General features: G+C 41.3%; 1 long non-coding RNA gene across 1 annotated transcript; it reads right to left on the bottom strand.

Annotated features, from left to right (window-relative positions):
• Positions 1-2024: 2024 nt before the first annotated feature.
• LOC139158451 (uncharacterized) lies at positions 2025-19033 on the bottom strand. The gene is made up of 3 exons (XR_011557696.1): positions 18849-19033; positions 5213-5297; positions 2025-2405 (listed from the first exon to the last, which is right to left on the bottom strand). It is a non-coding gene; the product is annotated as an uncharacterized lncRNA (long non-coding RNA).
• Positions 19034-19679: the final 646 nt, after the last annotated feature.

Below are 19679 nucleotides of genomic sequence, written 5' to 3'. Positions count from 1 at the left end.
TGTTGCTATAAGTTATCAAGAGAGCTAGCTCCCTCGATAAGTTATAATATTGGGGAAGGAGGAAGGAAGGAGGGAAGGAAGGAAGGAAGGAAGGAAGGAAAGGAGGATTCTGATGGACTTAATTATAGTGGTAATAATGCATGCCTTGAAGGGTAGGGTTGGGAATTGGAAAGGTCTATGTATGTAGTTGATATGAATTGACAGCAACTTGATGTCACATAATCAATCCATCAATCAATTAATCAATCAATCAATCAATCAATCAATCAATCAATCAAAACATCCTTGAACACATCATGTTTCCTGGACCTGCAGAAAGTTATAATCTAGAAAACATCAGTGGGTATTAGTCTACAAAATCTGAAGTTATAAAAGTGCAAAAGATCGTACCTTCAGAAAGAATGCAAATAAGAGTTGTTTGTTTGTTTGTTTGTTTGTTTGTTTGTTTGTTTGTTTGTTTATGGGTGAAATGTCTGCAAAAATAAGGGACCAAAGTTGTTTGGAGACTGATGCAAAAAGTTATTTTTTTATTGGCATGCACAACCACAGTGCTGCCTGGACCCCATGTTAAGGGAACAGAGAAGAGAGTCACAAAGCCCCCCAGATTACATGGTCTAGATCTTTTGGAAAAGATACAAAGGATTTATAGAAGAGTTTAAATTACAGTATAACATGACCTTTATTACTGACAAGAAAGATCTGATCACAACATGGGGTGACTGAATATATGCTGATCTGGTGCTCTACATTCTGGCTCTTCCAAGCAGACTTCCTTTCTACCAATATTGACACCTTGTAACAAAAACAATGCCTTTTATTGCACCCATAAATTGACTGTCTTCACATCACAGAAAAAGCAACCTGGTATTCGCTATCTGTCTCTTTCTATTTATTCCAAGATCATTAAGCAGTTTCAGTTTGTCTTTGCTTTAAAAAAATATCATAGTATCCATACATATTTATCAAATTATTTAAAAAAACTAAAGAGTAATATAAAATAAATACAAAATATAAAAATAAAGTGGAGACTTGAGATGGCATCATGTCACAATCAAAATTTGTACACTGGAAATATAACTTTATTTAGTGATCTGCAGATAGGTGATTATGAACTATTTGTGCAGATGAATTATGTAAAAATTCACCATATATATATATATACACACACACACACACACACACATACACATACTGTGCATATATGCTGTTTAATAGAGCTATAATTTCCCTCTTTTACTGTTTGAGGTAGAAGCTCTTAAATGAGTCAGGGTGGCAAAATGGTTAGAGTGCAGCACTGCAGGCCTCTTCAGCTAACTGCTAGCTGTAGTTCAGCGGTTCAAATCTCACCACTGGCTCAGGGTTGACTCATCCTTCCATCCTTCCATGGTGGGTAAAATGAGGACCCAAATTGGGGGCAATATGCTGATTCTGTAAACTGCTTAGAGAGGGCTGTAAACGCAGTATGTAGCAGTATATAAGTCAAAATGCTATTGCTATTAAAGAAGTATACAAAAAATCACCAAACTTCCTTGTGTGTCCAATCACACAGCCAATAAATTATTCTATTCTATTCTATCCTATCCTACCCTACCCTACCCTACCCTACCCTATCCTATGAGATAGTTCAGCAGGTAACACTACCTGGCTGACCTTGTCTGGACCTGGTTTGCATTTGGATTTATGTAGGCTCTACACAATGAAGGGTTACCAAACTTTTTATTACCACACGGTGGGCATGGATTATGCAGGATGCCCTGCATTTTCTTTCAACATTTTTCAGTGCAAATTGGGTGCTCTGGGGCGGAGCTCCATTTTCCCTACCCCACTGTGTTCCCCCCACTCCCAGTTCCGGCAGCAGCCCACCCTTAACTATACAGTAGATTGCAAAATTTAAAAGAAAAATCAGAAGGCATTGGCAAACATTGTCTCTGTTGTTGCCAAGAAAATGACACGGGAGCGTCCAAGGAATTATTTGCAACCAACTCAAAGGAAAATACAATTTAATGGAGGAAATATTGTGGGAGGCACAAGCCTTTTATTTTGGAGAAGTGAATTGAGTAAGAGCTCATCCATTGTTAAAGTCCTTGTATGGTGAGTGTTCACCTTAATTCTTAAGCAGTCCTCATGGAAGGCAAGATGTATCTGGGATGGAAAAGTGTCTTGAGGCTAACAAGAGTTTCCCACACATTCAACCTGAGAGGAATTTTCCAGTGTGTGCACTTGCTGATGTTTAGTTGTTGGTTGCCTCGGTTTCTAATCCTCTCTTGAATGTACTTTCTGAAAACAAATAATTCCTTGACCAGGCGTGGCAGAAGGGAGGATCTGAAGCTAGAACATATCTGTAAGTCCCAGATGGATTTTTAAGCCTGGTCATTGAAAGACATGAACTGCACTCATGTGACACTCTAGATGAAGGGATTAAGAAAGATGCAACATTTATATATGAAGTAGGATATTCATATAGAATCTGACTGCCCTATATGCAGTATTTCCAGCATTCCCTTTTCCCTTCACAGCTTCACAGGCAATTATATTTTAATAGCATAACATAGTTTATTCTTGACAAAAATAGTATCTTTTAAAAGATACCACATTTGGATGGGGACTTGTGTGGAAGCTCTTCTTTCTCCTTGCAACTGGGGAGAGAATGGTGATCCTTTGTGCTCTTTTAATAGTCTGAAGGCTTAGGAAAATGAGATGAAGGAGATGAAGGTCTAGGACAGTGATGGCGAACCTTTTTTTCCTTGGGTGCCAAAAGAGTATGTGTGCATGCTATCGTGCCTGCGCGAGTCCCCACACTCATAATTCAATGCCTGGGGAGGGTAAAAACAGCTTCCCCCAGCCCAGAGACCCTCTGGAGGCCAGAAATGGCCCGTTTCTCAACTTCTGGTGGGCTCAGTAGACTCATGTTTCGTCCTCTCCAGGCTCCAAAGGCTTCCCTGGAGCCGGGGGAGAGTAAAAACTTCTTCCCCTATATCCCCAGAGCCTCCGTGCAAGCCAAAAATCAGCTGGCTGGTACACACATGCATGTTGTAGTTGAACTAGGGTAATGGCTCACGTGCCAGCAGATATGGCTCCACGTGCCACCTGTGGCACCTGTGCCATAGGTGTGCCATCACTGATCTAGGAGTTTCAGGAAAATTATAATGATAAATGAGACCTTATAAGGCATGTAAACTCTAGTACCAGAGTAGCACGTATAAGGAATCCCACTAAGAATTTATTTATTTATTTATTTATTTATTTATTTAGATTTGTATGCCGCCCCTCTCCGCAGACTCGGGGCGGCTCACAGCACAACACAACAGTTTGTAACAAATCCAAATATAATTTAAAACATTTAAAAGAACCCCATTTTGTTAACAAGCATACACTCAAACATCCCATACATAAAATGTGCATGCCCGGGGGAGGTGTTTCAGTTCCCCCATGCCTGACGACAGAGGTGGGTTTTAAGAAGTTTACGGAAGGCAGGGAGAGTAGGGGCAGTTCTAATCTCCGGGGGGAGTTGGTTCCAGAGGGTCGGGGCCGCCACAGAGAAGGCTCTTCCCCTGGGGCCCGCCAACCGACATTGTTTAGTTGACGGGACCCGGAGAAGGCCTACTCTGTGGGACCTAATTGGTCGCTGGGATTCGTGCGGTAGAAGGCGGTCTCGGAGATATTCTGGTCCAGTGCCATGAAGGGCTTTAAAGGTCATGACCAACACTTTGAATTGTGACCGGAAATTGATCGGCAGCCAATGCAAGCTGCGGAGTGATGTTGAAACATGGGCATACCTAGGTAGGCCCATGACTGCTCTCGCAGCTGCATTCTGCACGATCTGAAGTTTCCGAACACTTTTCAAAGGTAGCCCCATGTAGAGAGCATTACAGTAGTCGAACCTCGAGGTGATGAGGGCATGAGTGACTGTGAGCAATGAGTCCCGGTCCAGATAGGGCCGCAACTGGTGCACCAGGCGAACCTGGGCAAACGCCCCCCTCGCCACAGCTGAAAGATGGTTCTCTAATGTGAGCTGTGGATCGAGGAGGACGCCCAAGTTGCGGACCCTCTCCGAGGGGGTCAATGATTCCCCCCCCAGGGTAATGGACGGACAGATGGAATTGTCCTTGGGAGGCAAAACCCACAGCCACTCCGTCTTATCCGGGTTGAGTTTGAGTCTGTTGACACCCATCCAGGCCCCAACAGCCTCCAGACACCGGCACATCACTTCCACTGCTTCATTGACTGGACATGGGGTGGAGATGTAAAGCTGGGTATCATCAGCGTACTGATGATACCTCACCCCATGCCCTTGGATGATCTCACCCAGCGGTTTCATGTAGATATTAAATAGCAGGGGGGAGAGGACCGACCCCTGAGGCACCCCACAAGGGAGAAACCTCGGAGTCGACCTCTGACCCCCCACTAACACCGACTGCAACCGACCGGAGAGGTAGGAGGAGAACCACTGGAGAACAGTGCCTCCCACCCCCAACCCCTCCAGCCGGTGCAGAAGGATACCATGGTCGATGGTATCGAAAGCCGCTGAGAGGTCAAGAAGCACCAGGACAGAGGATAAACCCCTGTCCCGGGCCCGCCAGAGATCATCCATCAACGCGACCAAAGCAGTTTCCGTGCTGTAACCGGGCCTGAAACCCGACTGCTGGGGACCTAGATAATCAGCTTCTTCCAAGGACCGTTGGAGCTGGAGTGCCACCACCTTCTCGACAACCTTCCCCATAAAGGGAAGGTTGGAGACTGGACGATAGTTGTTAAGTACGGCTGGGTCCAGGGAAGGCTTCTTGAGGAGGGGGCGCACAAGCGCTTCTTTATAGAGTGATGGAAAAACTCCCCTCCCCAAGGAAGCGTTGGTAATCTCCTGGACCCAGCTCCGTGTCACCTCCCTGCTGGCCGAGATCAGCCAGGAGGGACACGGATCCAGTAAGCAGGTGGCGGAACTCACAGCTCCAATGGCCTTGTCCACTTCATCAGGTGTCACCAGATCAAACTCTTCCCAGACAGGTGGACAAGTACGTGCCCCAGTCACCTCGACTGACTCATTTGTCCTTGCACATTTCTTTCCCCAAACCACTCAGGAACAACACTTAGAGCTCTGTTTTCATGCTGCATGGCAACTCATCCTCTTTCTAGAAGCAGGAAGACAATCAAGCCCATCTCCTTGCCTTCCTGTGGGTTCATCTGCATCATTACTTACTCCCTTTCCAATTCTTACCATACTTGTGTCCATACTTTTCACTTCTATCTCTGGTTCCCATTTCACTTTGTTGCTGTTCCATTGCCACTTCCTATTTTCTGATCTATAGTAAAGTGAACAAATTATACATCAACAAATGTATAAAGTGGTGAGGTTCATAAAACATCCTAACTCATGACTTGCTTAATTATGTTTTGCTAAATAAGCCACCATCCACTTAGTTCACATATCATGTTAAGCAATAAACTATGGTTTATCAACCACAATGCCTGGTTAATACAACTCACTATGCCAAATATAAAGAAACCACACTATGGATTAATATAGCATGTGATCTTAGCTGCTGCATTGCTCCATTGCTTTTGATTTACTGAAACTCTTTTGCTCTGAACCAAGTATCATTTGCCAAGTTCTAAGGTCACTGAATTCAGTTTGCTTATCCAGACTGCCTGTTAACGCTCGGCAAATGTCCAGGGATGCCACCCCAGGTCACCAACTCACATCCCATTAAAACATTGTATCAGTTAGTTTGCCTTGTCTGTTTGCCTGAAACTATTTTCTCTCTTCTGATATGCTACAATACAGTATTGGCCGCGCGGCAATATTTGTATGTTATCTTCTCTAGTGATGAAGTTGAAAAACTACAATTCTAGACGTGCATGTGTTTGGAAGGAAAACTATGTAAGTTTGATGGAGTGTGCATAACTAAGGGGGTTACTGTGCAAAGTTTGGCTTTATACGCCTGATCAACAAACTGTCCTACTTAGTTAGTGGTCTTAATTCACCCACTTAATTCACCCACTTTTCCAAAAGCCTCTGTTTGTAAGCCCCACAGCCAGAATAGGCCTCTTCCTGATCTACAACTTCCTTCTGAGTTTGAAATCAGAAGAATAACTGGAGGGGGTCCACATGTTAATTTTAAAAAAACCAGACTCAAGTGAGGTCGATGGAAATGCACTGGACATTAAAACCATTTTGTAGATTCTGCCCCCTGGCTTTCAGGTCATTACTGGTGCAGCTTTCCTTTGCTGCATCATTCTGAATATAGACATTTGAAAGAAGAAATTGACCAGAACAATTGTCCAGGGAAAGGCTTTGGACTGCTGTTAACATTCCTCCCCGATTGACGTTGGCATCACCAAAGCTTGCAAGGAATCACAGAGTTAAAAAATAGCCTTTTTTGCAGTCTTACTAGAAACCGTGAGCTGCGAGGGATGGCTGGGATGCAGCTACAAATAAAATAAATCATCCTGCTTTTACTCGCCTACACTTTTTCCAATTCCACCTTCCCCGCCTTCCACTGAGGATATATCACATTTGAACTGCTTTCCAGAGTCAAATGCCTGGTGGTATAAACTGCTTGAGACACACAATGATCTTTGTAAGCATTGCAGTGTCTTTTGTCTGAGAATGTTTAAACACACCCATCACTTCATCTTCCCTGCATTTGCTCCAGTTGCATGGCCTAAAACCTTCTATTGGTTTTGCACGCAGACCCGCACAGACACATACACCATTGTTGTTGTTGATGCCTGTAGTGGTGGTGGGGTGAGGGGGAAGGGAGAAGGTTACCCACTCGGAGGTCATGCCCGGCGTGGGAAGCACTTGAAAATTATGCCAACAAGACAGTCTGGTAACCAGAGAATGAGGCCAAGGTGTCTCTTTCTCTTTAATAGATGCAGAAAGTTGAATTTCTAAAGGGTGGAAAAGGAATTGTGAAAACCTCCTCCGTTATACTTTAAGATCTTTCTCTTTCTCAGGAACTCCCTCAAGAGACCAAACCAGAAGCCTCTTTCGACATGAATACCTGACACGTTTTTAATGTGAAAAGTATTCACTAAATTTAGCCTTTGGAAATGAAATGGGAGGGGGGAGTAAAGAAAAATAATGAGTGATGGAAAGGTAACCTAATGCTGTCTATTTTTTTTTTTAGTTGGAATTGGTTCATTTGTTCTTTTCTCCTCTGTCTTAAAAGCTTTTAAGGGTAGGCGCCGTAATCTATACACAAATAAGCAATGTGCCCAAAGACAGAGCAAAAAAGCACACACACACACACACCTGAAAAGGGGACATGTTCAATCAGGTCTCTTCAGTGCTGCTACAATCAGGCAGGTATTAAATTCTGCCTCTTCAGGCCGATACACTAAAGGGGAGGGCAGGGAATCAGGATGTCCATTTAGAGTGGCTGTATCTGCTGAATTGTTGGGAATTTTGGCCTGGTTCTAAACAGCGCCAGTTTTTTTGCAAGCGTCGACAGATCTCTCAAATTTCTGAGCAGCTGCTTTGTATATGTGTCTGAATGGACACACACACACTCACACACTTGTGTAAACACGGGCACATTTGGAGGTTGAATCACAATTTCACTTTTTTAAACCTGTGAGTGTAATGGTTAAGGTTTCTGTAATGGAAAAATTCAAGGATGGCAAAGGAGCAGGTTCCTTCTCTCTTGTATTTCACAGCCAAAAAGCGAAGGGTGTGTGCACATCTCCATATATTCCTCCAGTTGTTGCTAGAGCTATAACTTCAATCTCTTCTGATAAAATCTAACATACTGGTGAATTTTCTATTGTCGTTTGGGGGTGAAGTGGGACTGCAATGCTTGTTTTTTGAGCTCCTTATGGGAATGCCTCAGTAAATTGAACATAGTCATTTTCTCCTTCAAAAGAAGGAGCTCCACTCATTTAGAAGTTAACCCATTGATTTCAATGAGGCTTGCTTCTCCACTGATACGTACAGGACTGAATTCCTGAGTTGTTTAGGCTAGTTCCGTAGATCGCAGCTGCAACTGAGACATGTTTAGAAATGTTTGTTATCTTGATAGACAGGTATAGGGTGGAAGGTGAAAGAGAAATACATAGTTTTAACAGGATATATAGTTCTATATTTGGAGGTGGATTAGAATTAAAGTAATTCAGTCTTTCATATTTCTAGCAGAACCTTGTTAGCCTGCCAACTTGGATGGCAACTCCTATCTGATCCTGACATCACCAAGTACAAGTGCACTAGAGTGCCTTCCGTCCCCTGTCCTATTGCTCTCCTATATCTCCTATACCTTTCTTCTATTCCTATACTTCTTCTTCTAGTCTTTCATTGATATGTTCTATTACTTTATCTTCTTTTCTATTATTTCTTAGATATATTTTACTATGAGTATCTCCTCTATAACCCTCATCATGTATTTTACTATGTGTATATAGATATAAACCCACTAAAACCCTCATTGTGTATTGGACAAAATAAATAAATAAATAAAATAAAATAAGTAGTCCAGGGATCTAACTAGATTATAAACAACAGTACTATCATAAATCATTGTAAGCAAAAGTATTTTTGACATACTCATCTCTAATTTGTATGACAACTGCATTGCTAATATAGTGATCACCATCAGAGAACAAAGCAGCAAGTAAAAAAACCCAAGTTTGACCTGCAACACCTATTGCTTCCTGCTAGTATATTTCTTTGGCTTTGATTTATTTATTTATTTATTTATTTATTTATTCCATTTTTATGCCGCCCTTCTCCTTAGACTCAGGGCGGCTTACAACATGTTAGCAATAGCACTTTTTAAAAATAGAGCTAGGCTATTTCCCCCACAATCCGGGTCCTCATTTTACCCACCGTAGAAGGATGGAAGGCTGAGTCAACCTTGAGCCGGTGATGAGATTTGAACCGCTGACCTTCAGATGTACAAGTCAGCTTCAGTGGCCTGCAGTACAGAACTCTATCTGCTGCGCCACCCCGGCTCATAGTACTGCCATAGTAGTACTCAGAGTAGGAGTACAACTTCTCAAATAGAAATGGAGATCACCTGAGAAATACAAATCTAGCCTGTTGGATAACAGAAGGGGCAATCTCCCATGGTTCTCTAAACACTCCTGAACTAAAAGTTAGAAGCTGGAGATATTTCCTAAAAGTAATGGCTATGCATTTGTTTGATTGTTGGGCTGATGAATGGCATTTTTGATAGCTAAAGATAAGCGTTTGCGGTTCTTGGTGATTTTTCTGGTTTGCTTCCCTTGAATGCATCATTTGCTTTTCTTTCTATCCATCATTTGCTATTCTTTCTATCCTCCTTTGCTATTTGCAGCAGGAAGGCTTGGTATAACCCAGAGCTATAGATTTCATAATACATTTAATTAAAGGCAGTTATATTGCAACTGTTTTCATTGAAGGTTCCTTCTAATCTCAGGAAATTTGGGCATCTGGTGCATAGATGGAGAAAAGAAAGCATTTCCAATGTTGTCATGTCAAAATGGATCAAAGTGAGTATGTTGTTAGTGATTTGGTCCGTCCATCCATGGAAACACCAGATTTGATCATGAAGTCTCCTGCATACATTTTTAAATGTCTCTTTTTTCTAGATTCTCATAATATATCAAGACCATAAACCATAAACCTATAATATATCAAGACTCTGGAATCAACCCCCCGCCCCCTCCGGAGATTCATACTGCCCTCGCCCTCCTTGACTTCTGCAAGAGTTTTAAGACTCATTTATGCTGCCAGGCTTGGGGCTATTAGATTCTTGCCCCCGGCTGATGAATGTGCCGACAGAAAGTTGATTGAATGGATATGACTGCCTTTTATGCCTTGGTTATGGTCCGCTTATGCATGCCCCCTTTACAGATCTCTTAGTAATGGGGTGAGGTCCATGGTAGATATTTAAGGTTGAAGTTTTATGGGGTTTGAGGATGTAACAACGGAGTCACGTAGAGCATTCTAGGCATTGACCACTCTGATGCTGCAGTCGTATTTTCTGCACTCGGGTTTGGAGTGATTTACCTTGAGTTTGTATCTATTGTTTGCCCGGGTATTATTGAGGTTGAAGCTGAAGTAGTCACTGACAAGTAGGACATTGTAGCAGACAATTTTGTGTGCCATGCTTAGGTCAATCTGTAACCATAATAGTCCCAGGTTCTCCAAACCCCAAAAAATTACTTGGAAATCCTACTGCATTCAACAAAGCTTTCTTTTAGTTTAGTCTCATGTAGCCTACTAAGCCATAGTTTGATTCATTATGTGCTATCAGGTTGGGCTCGACTCTTAGTGATCAGATGGATAGTTTCTCTCCAGGAATAGCTTGCTTACCCAGTAGCTGTTGAATAAACCATATACTCATTAATGGCTTACAATATTAACCTATTACATCAGATCAACTGTTGTGTGTGGTTTGAAGCTTTAAATAACCCTGGTTTTAGTGGTTGTTAGGGGATAATGTGCTCTTGGCATCCACAGGGTAAAAACTGTTTGAGAGGTGATTATGGTTGGAGGAGAAGCCAACAGATGAAGATTAAAGCCTTCCCTACTCCAGTACTTCCATTCCTTCACTACTATTTCCCCACTCAAAATTCCTTGCTTTTTTTTCTTTTTGAAGTGACAGAACCTTATTGCATGCACTCCTATGACATGCAATGAATTTCCTCTGATGTTCTTAATTTTTTTTCTTGAGAATTTCTTTTAACTGTTGGAAAAGAGTTTGTGTTGCCACATCAGGATTCTAAAAGCTGTTGCTGCTTCCTGATTATATGGGATTTTTACTTCCTTCCTTCCAAGAGATAATAGATCTCTTGTCCCTGTCCAATTTGACCCTGTCCAGCTTGCTGCAGTTGGAGGGGATCCCTTTTCATGCAGCCGAGTAACAAAATCTCAAAGAAAACGTAAGGTGATACTACTCACCATTAGCACATGGAATGTACCTACACTTCAAGACAATCCTTTAGCAAATCAACCAGAAATAAGAACAGCCCTGGTCTCTAGAGAGCTTGCAAGATTTAACATCAATATTGTGGTCCTGTGTGACACTCATCTAGCCAACGAAGGCCAGCTCACAGAAACAGGAGGTGGTTATGCATTCTTCTGGTGTGGACGCAGCATTAACGAATGCTGTGAATCTGGAGTTGGCTTTGCGGTTAAAAATCATCTTGTGATTAAAATGTTTTATAGCTGGCATCTTCCACCAAACAGGATTTCAAAGATGTTTCCTAGTGCTTCATCTATGTGTTGGAAATGTAAAAAGGAAATTGGCACATACTACCACGCATGGTGGACATGCCCAAAATCTAAAATTTATTGGAACAAGGTAGAAAAATGGCTGAAAGAAATTACAAATAAGGAAATTAGGAAGACACCAGAATTCTTTTTATTAGGTATCATGGATATTAAATATAAAAAAGAAATATATTATTTAATAATTCATATCTTAGTAGCAGCTAGAATTGCATTTGCACAAAAATGGAAAGAAAAGGAAATTCCAAGAGATGAGAAGATTTTTAGGAAAATTATGGAATGTGCAGAATTGGATATGATGACGAGAAGGTTAAATAATCAAGTGGAATCTGAATTTTATAAAATTTGGGAAAAAGTGTATAAATGGTGGAATTTGAAAACAAAAGATTATTGAAGATAATAAAACAAAGCATAAAACAGTAAAATGTATATTTTTGAATACAACTCACAGTGAAATTCAATGAATAACATTATTTTTATTAACTAAGTTTAACTATTTAATCATAATTATGTAATCAATAGAAAATGTTTGAAATTTTAGGTTTATTTTTCTTTGCATATTAGTATTGTATACAAACAGATATTTCATCGATACGTTTACTTTTCTGTATTGATCTAAAATAAAATATTTTTTATTTCTGTATTAGGAAGACTTCTATAATAAGAAGAGCAATGGTAGCTCCTATATATGTTAAATGTTGTTAGTTTTGTCTGTCTTACATTTTTAAAAATTCAATAAAAATTATTATTATTTTTTTAAATCATCTTGTGTATAAACTTGCCAGTCTTCTCAAGGGAGTGAATGACTGACTCATGACACTGCATCTCCCACTTCCGAAAGGAAAGCAAGCCACACTGATCAGTGCCTACGTACCCACAATGAGGAACCCGAGTGAAATAAAGGACACGTTTTATGAAAATCTCAATGCCCTACTTTCATCCGTGAAGCACACCAACAAGCTGATTCTACTTGGCAATTTTAACGTGAGGGATGGCATCATTGGAAACAATGGAATTGGCACATGTAACAACAATGGCCTGTTACTACTGAAGATGTGTGCGGCTCACGATCTGATCATCACCAATACCATCTTTTGCCTTCTCACTCGCAAAAAGATGTCTTGAATGCACCCATGCTCCAAGCCCTGGCATCTTAATGATTATGTTATTGTGCGGGGGAAAGACAGACAGGATGTAAAGGTGACCAAGGCCGTGCTGAGCACTGGACTGACCATAGACTCATCCAAATTAAGCTTTCATATCATGCCAAAGAGATGTCCACAGGGAAACAAAGCTGTGATGAAACAGATCAATGTCAGTAAACTGAGGAACCCCAACACAGCAGCTTCACTAGCAGAAGATCTCAGAGCTGCAATTAAAGGGAAATGCTGAAAAGGACTGGGAACACTTTTGGGACATTGTGCACTCTTCTGCACTAAAGTTCTAGGACCCTCACACAGGAAACAGCAGAACTGGTTTGATGAAAATGATGAAGAGATCAAGGCCTACTTGCTGAAAAGCACCGCCTTCATCATGCTTATCAGAACAACCCATCATCAACAGCTAAGAAAAATGCCTTCAATAACACTTGCAAAATTGTACAGAGAAAACTTCGCAAGCTGCAGGACTCCTGGTTGAGTATCAAAGCAGATGAATTTCAGACGTTTGCTGATAGAAATGATGTTAAATGATTCTATGAAGCCCTTGTATCCATGTATGGACCTCAACCCTCAGGGAGCTCCCCTCTAATGGTCATAGCTCGTGCAACTCTCACCACTGAGAAGACCCTAATTCTACAGCGTAGGGCCCTAAAACTTCCAATATGTATTGAACTGCACATCTTCCATCAACGATGAGGCAGTATCAATCACAGATTGGATTCCCCACCATCAAATATGATACCCTACAGGACATCAACCAGCTGTCCAGAAGCAAGGCCTCGGGATCTGATGCGATACCAGCAGAGATCTATAAGGATGGTGTCGCAGGGTTTGTCAACAAACTCAGTCAGGTGTTCCAGTATTTCTGGAATCAAAGGAACCATTCCTCAGGAACTGAAAGATGTGTCCATCATATCAGACAAGAGGAAACAAAATTGACAAGTCTCTGATAATCATAGAGGAATATCACTGCTTTCCATCACAGACAAGATCCTTGCACAAGTGTCACTGAACTGCCTGGATGACCAATTGAAACAGGATTTATTACCTGAAGCACAACGCGGTTTCTGCAAAAACCATGGCACTGTGGACCTAATCTTTGCAGCCTGACAGCTCCAAGAGAAGTATCTAGAGCAGAAATGTGAATTGTACACCACCCTCATGGATCTCACTAAGCGTGAAGGCCTGTAGCGCATCATGTTAAAATCTGGGTGCCCTGATAAATTCATCCTGATGGTACATCAATTTCACAATGGTATAATGGCCAGTGTGCTGGTCAATGGAGAAGTTTCAGAGGCTTTTTCCATTATAAATGGCGTCAAGCAAGCATGCATGTTGGCACCGACCTTGTTCAGCATAATATTTTCAGCCATGCTGTCAGAAGCTTTCCAGAACAGTTCCTTGGGAGTTAGTGTGAGATACATGACTGAAACTGTGAGATACATGATGGGAAACTGTTCAACCTGCCAAGACTCCAGGCTGTCACCAAGATAAAGGAGACTGTGCTACATGACCTCCACTTTGCTGGCAACTGTGTCCTAAATGCTGGATCAGAGCAGGAAATACAAACCAGTGTGGATAAAGTTGCAATAGCATGCAACAACTTTGGTCTCCTTAGCAACATAGAATTTATAGAATTTATACATGGTATGCTTGTTTGTATGATTGGTCTCTTAAATTGGGGTTTTTTAGATTATTTTTAATATGAGATTTGTTACATTGTCTTCTTTATTGTTGTTAGCCGCCCCGAGTCTTCGGAGAGGGGCGGCATACAAATCTAATAAATAAATAAACATAAAGAAGACTGAAGATGCATCAGCCAGCTCCAAAAGCCAAATACCAAGAGCCTGCATCACAGTAGAGAGACAAAAGCTAAAAGCAGAATACCAAATTACATACCTTGGCAGTGAATTGACATTGAAGTCAACTGTAGAATCACCAAGGCAAGCTCTGCATTTGGCAGACTAATGACCAAGGTGTGGAACTGATGTCAAATAAGCCTTGCTACAAAGCTCAAAGTCTACCGAGCAGTTGTTCTAACTACCCTGTTGTATGCCAGCGGGATTCAGAATGTATACATGAGACATGCTAGGCAATTGAACCAGTTCCACATGACCTGCCTCCATAGAATTCTGAGGATCCGGTGGTAGGATAAGGTGTCTGACACTGAGGTCCTTTCCAGAGCAGGCCTGCCATCAATTCCCACTCTACTGATGAAAGCCCAGACACACTGGGCAGACCATGTTGCAAGGATGCCAGACCATCACATCCCTAAACATCTCCTATATGGTGAGCTATCTAAAGGAAAGCGATCGCATAGAAGACAAAAGAAGCGGTTCAAAGACATGTTGAAAGCCTCCTTCGAGTCCTTCAATATCGACACCACCTTCTGGGAATCCCTGGCACAAGATCGACCAACATGGCGCATGCTGATCCACCAAGGCTGCCAGACATCTGAGGCCAGAAGTACATTCAGAGCAGAAGAGAAGTGAACTCTCCACAAAGGCAGAGCTGCAAATGCTGCGACAATGGTGCCCACACATTTGCCCAACATGTGGCAGAACATTTTGTGTCCTTATAGGCCTTATCAGCCACCTGCGGGCACATCGCATACAGCTCATAACCCATTAGATGTCAAGGTCCTCTTTGAACACAATGGACAAACAACATCATCATAAGATCTTATGGGTGCAGATTAATAAACACAGACTAGAAACAAATTAATTTCCCTCAGCAGATAAAACAGAACTAGGAAGGCCTGGAAGGAAAGGAATGACTGAACAAGAAGGATTGCCCACAATAGAAACAACCTTCCTGAACTGATAAGAAGAGGGGGAAAAAAGAGGAGGGTGGGGAAAGAACAGAGGGGTAAACAGAAATGATAAAAGAGCAATCCTCTAGAGATAAAAGGGGCCAGCATGGAATCCACTTTTAAAGCAGAAATAATAAAGTGAAATCGGTAATCAATCTTTATATGGCATTTATGATTGTCTACTTACAATGTTATCTCCTTGTTAAGTGACCATAATCCTGCTGAAACATTGTGAACCGATTGCTCTGAAACATAAAAGTTCCCATCCATTTGCCCAGTAGACAAGAGAGAGCACCTGAAAGCCATGTTTCTCTTTATGCCCAATATAGAAACGGTCAGATTGAGGGTATAAAATGGCAACTGCTGAAGCTGACAAATGCAAACTATGTGGCTGGATCGGTGGAGACAGAGCTTACCCCTCAACACCTTTGTGCAAATTTGGAAAGAGTTCTAGAACATGTTTCCATTTCACGTTCTCACTCATACTTGGAAAAAGAGGGGGAAAAAGATCCAAGAAGCTCAAGATGCTATTCAGGTTCCACTCCCCATTTGTGATACCTTCAGCATTTTAAAGTATATTAGGCTGAGAAACAGATATCTAAAGGACGTCCCTATGGTTACGGAAAATGGAAATTTGAACCCAACATCTTTGACCTCAGTCTGCTATTCCTCTGGAGGGAGAATGGGTTTAACCAGGTTGGGTATTGGACTTTGTGAAGGCAACTGATAATCTTGATGATAAGTAGTATTTTAGTACCAAAAAACCTGCATAGAAAGCTATTACAGCAAAGAATGTGAACACATGTAGAAAGGCTAATCATCTCAGAGGCATTGCTAAGAATCAAAATATCAGAGATGAGTCTAACTGCCACAAGAAGAGCAAAACCTCACTGCTGCAGTGATTAGAGTGCAATACAGTATTCCCTCGATTTCCGCGGGGGATGCGTTCCGAGACCGCCTGCGAAAGTCGAATTTCCGCGAAGTACAGATGCGGAAGTAAATACACCATTTTTGGCTATGGACAGTATCCCAAGCCTTCCCTTAACACTTTAAACCCCTAAATTCCCATTCCCTTAACAACCATTTACTCACCATTATTACTGGTACTCACCATTGAATAAGACACTTAGTGATCCTGATATTTATAAACATAATTATTTATTAACAATAATTATTTTTTTTGTTATTTGCAAAAATTATTAGTTTGGCGATGACATATGACGTCATTGGGTGGAAAAAACTGTGGTATAGGCTATTCGCGAAGTTCGAACCCGCGAAAATCGAGGGAACACTGTACTACAAACTACTTCTGTGATTACCAGCTGCCAGCAGTTTGGCAGTTCGAATCTCAGTAGGCTCAAGGTTGACTCAGCCTTCCATCCTTCTGAGGTCAGTAAAACGAGGACCCAGATTGTTGGGGGCAATATGCTTACTCTCTGTAAACCGCTTAGAGAGGGCTGTAAAGCACTGTGAAGTGGTATAGAATGTTAATTGCTAAATGTTAAAACAAAACAGATGAAAACAACAGAGACGACAGCACAAGTAAGAACTAGCATGGGCTGCTACATTTTTCTTCTTAAAGATTTAAATGGACAGACATTTATCATAACAATGTTGATAATTAATATTAATCTCCGTACCCGCATTGGTCACCTGGGTACTGCAGAGCAATTGAAGTAGATCTTCCCTAAAAGCTTGGCCCAGATGTCTGGCAATTATGGAGCAGTAGCTGTGGATACCCTCTTAATTCCACATCCCCCCCAATAATACTGGAAGACCATTTAATTGGGGTAGCCCTGGGGCAAATCTGCTGCTATAGGAATGGATGATTCATACTTGATTCATACAGTGAAGAAGCTGAAATGAAATGAAATATGATAAGGTGTTTTTTTTTGGCATTGGAATCTGTTGGCATCAAGTAGAGAGTTAAACAACCTGATCACTCATCATATAATAATGTTTGAGTGACTCTCAGGTTCAGTAAGTTCCCAACATCCATTAGACATTTTATAAAATCATAGCTGTTGAATATCAATTCTAATCTTTTCCTCTGAACTGTGGACAGGGGGGATATAAATTTAGAATGCTTTTGAGACAGTAGGTAGAGTTCTTTGTCATTTTTAGAACATTAAAATTCATGGGGTAGTATCATAACAAGAGAAGCAGGACAATTGTGATAAACCTTCTGTAGTTTAATCTGCACGTATTATTTGCCAGAAACAGCATCTCTGTAAAAAGAGACCCTTTCCTCTACCTGTTCCAATTCAGATAGATCAATTCAGCTTGGCCACACAGGCATGTGGGAAAAGAACTTGGAGGTTCAGCGCAGGAGGAGATGGATTCTAAAATTTACCATTTACTGCACCCGAGGTAGAATACAATGTTTGCTGTTTTCTGTATTTCGGGGTAAATACATATTTTCGATTCCTGACTTCACAATATTATTATTTGTATTTGTATTTATTAGATTTGTATGCCGCCCCTCTCTGAAGACTTGGGGCAGCTAACAACAATATAAAAAGACAATGTAAACAAATTTAATATTAAAAATAATCTTAAAAACCCAAGCATACCATGTATAAATTCTATAAGCCTAGGGGGAAGGGAAATTTCAATTCCCCCATGCCTGATGACAGAGGTGGGTTTTAAGGAGCTTGCGAAAGGCAAGGAGGGTGGGGGCAACTTTGATATCTGGGGGGAGCTGGTTCCAGAGGGTCGGGGCCGCCACAGAGAAGGCTCTTCTCCTGGGTCCCGCCAAACGACATTGCTTAGTCAACGGGACCTAACCGTTCGCTGGGATTTGTGCGGCAGAAGGCGGTCCCAGAGATATTCTGGTCCGATGCCATGAAGGCATTATTATTATTATTATTATTATTATTATTATTATTATTATTATGTTGTTATTATTATTATTAATTAGATTTGTATGCCATCCCTCTCCGTAGACTTGGGGCAGCTCACAACAATAATAAAAACAGTGTACAATAACAAATCTAATATTTAAAAAGATCTAAAACCCATTATTTTAAAAAAACATACACATAAGCATACCGTACATAAACTATATAGGCCTGGGGGAGATGTCTCAATTCCCACATGCCTGATGGCAGAGGTGGGTTTTAAGGAGTTTATGAATGGCAAGGAGGGTGGGGGTGATCCTAATCTCTGGGGGGAGCTGGTTCCAGAGGGTCAGGGCCACCACAGAGAAGGATCTTCCCCTGGGTCCCACTGGACGACATTGTTTAGTCGACAGGACCCGGAGAAGGCCAACTCTGTGGGACCTAACTGGTCACTGGGATTCGTGCAGCAGAAGGCAGTCTCGGAGAAAAATAATTGGCCAAACTAGCACCTATTACACATCTAATGCTAGCTTCTTTAATTCACATCGACTAAAGAATCTGTCCAGCATATCTAGAAGGCACCACTTTAGAGAAAATGGATATTTTCACACACACAAACACACATATTTGTTGCATATACAGTATGCTATTATTAGGACAGTATTAGGCCACCTTGTAACACTAGTTGCTGTCACACTAGTTGGAAGCTTCCCCCCCCCCCCTAGTGCATGCTGCCCTAAATTGTATATACATGCGTAAAGTACAATACAATATTTATTTTTAACATATTTTCCTAGTTTGGTGCCAGTGAAAAAGCTTCCGAATCCTACCTGTTGTTGGTGCTGTAAGCTTGCATAGAAAGAAATTATTCTGTATTGATGGGGAAAATGAGCATTAAAAGAACATTTGCATTTTTGAAATACCAGAACTTGCAAGATTAATTGCTTCTCTTTGACCCTTGCTCTTTTATGTCCTGGTTCTAAAGAGAAGAAAATCCCATTTCAACAGCATTTGCTTCCCAGGAAACGTGCTTTGGATCTTAGCCTAGTTTGGCTTTATAAATCAATGGGAGGTGGTTTAATGATTTTTTTTGGGGGGGGGGGCAAGGGTAAAGGGAGAAGCCCCAGGTGTACCATATTATAAAGAACGACTGCTGAAGGCAGCTGGAATGCAGGTTTCCCTGCCTTACGTTGGAGGGTTTTGAAAGAAGAGTTGCACCCATAGTGAAAGTTTGTTTGGTTTTTAACAAAACCAGCGGCTCTGCAACATAATTGCTCTGCAAAACGAAACTAACTGCAATTCTGTGCACACAGAATAATTGCCATTGGACCTAATATAATTTTCTCCTCAGTAAACATGCACAGAATTATCCTGCTCGCTTATGATAACTAATTGCTGCTTTTAACAGATTGTTTTCTTAGCCTGTTTTTCCATTTGATTTATACGGATTCCGGATTTTATTTTTGTTTCTATTGTATGCCACACGGAGAGCTATTAAGACAGCAACCCGCTAATAAATCTCAGAAATAAATAAATAAAATTAAATACATGTAATTCCTGCTCCAAGCGTCTTTTCAAGGGAATACATCACTCCGAGCATCTTATTAATGTGGAATAAAACACAGCAAAGAGCCCATTTTTAAAAATCAGTTCCGTATTGA

Source organism: Erythrolamprus reginae, chromosome 2, assembly GCF_031021105.1.
Source record: "Erythrolamprus reginae isolate rEryReg1 chromosome 2, rEryReg1.hap1, whole genome shotgun sequence".
NCBI lineage: Eukaryota > Metazoa > Chordata > Lepidosauria > Squamata > Dipsadidae > Erythrolamprus > Erythrolamprus reginae.
Note: the sequence above shows the minus strand (reverse complement) of the source record. Positions and strands in the feature narration are given on the sequence as shown.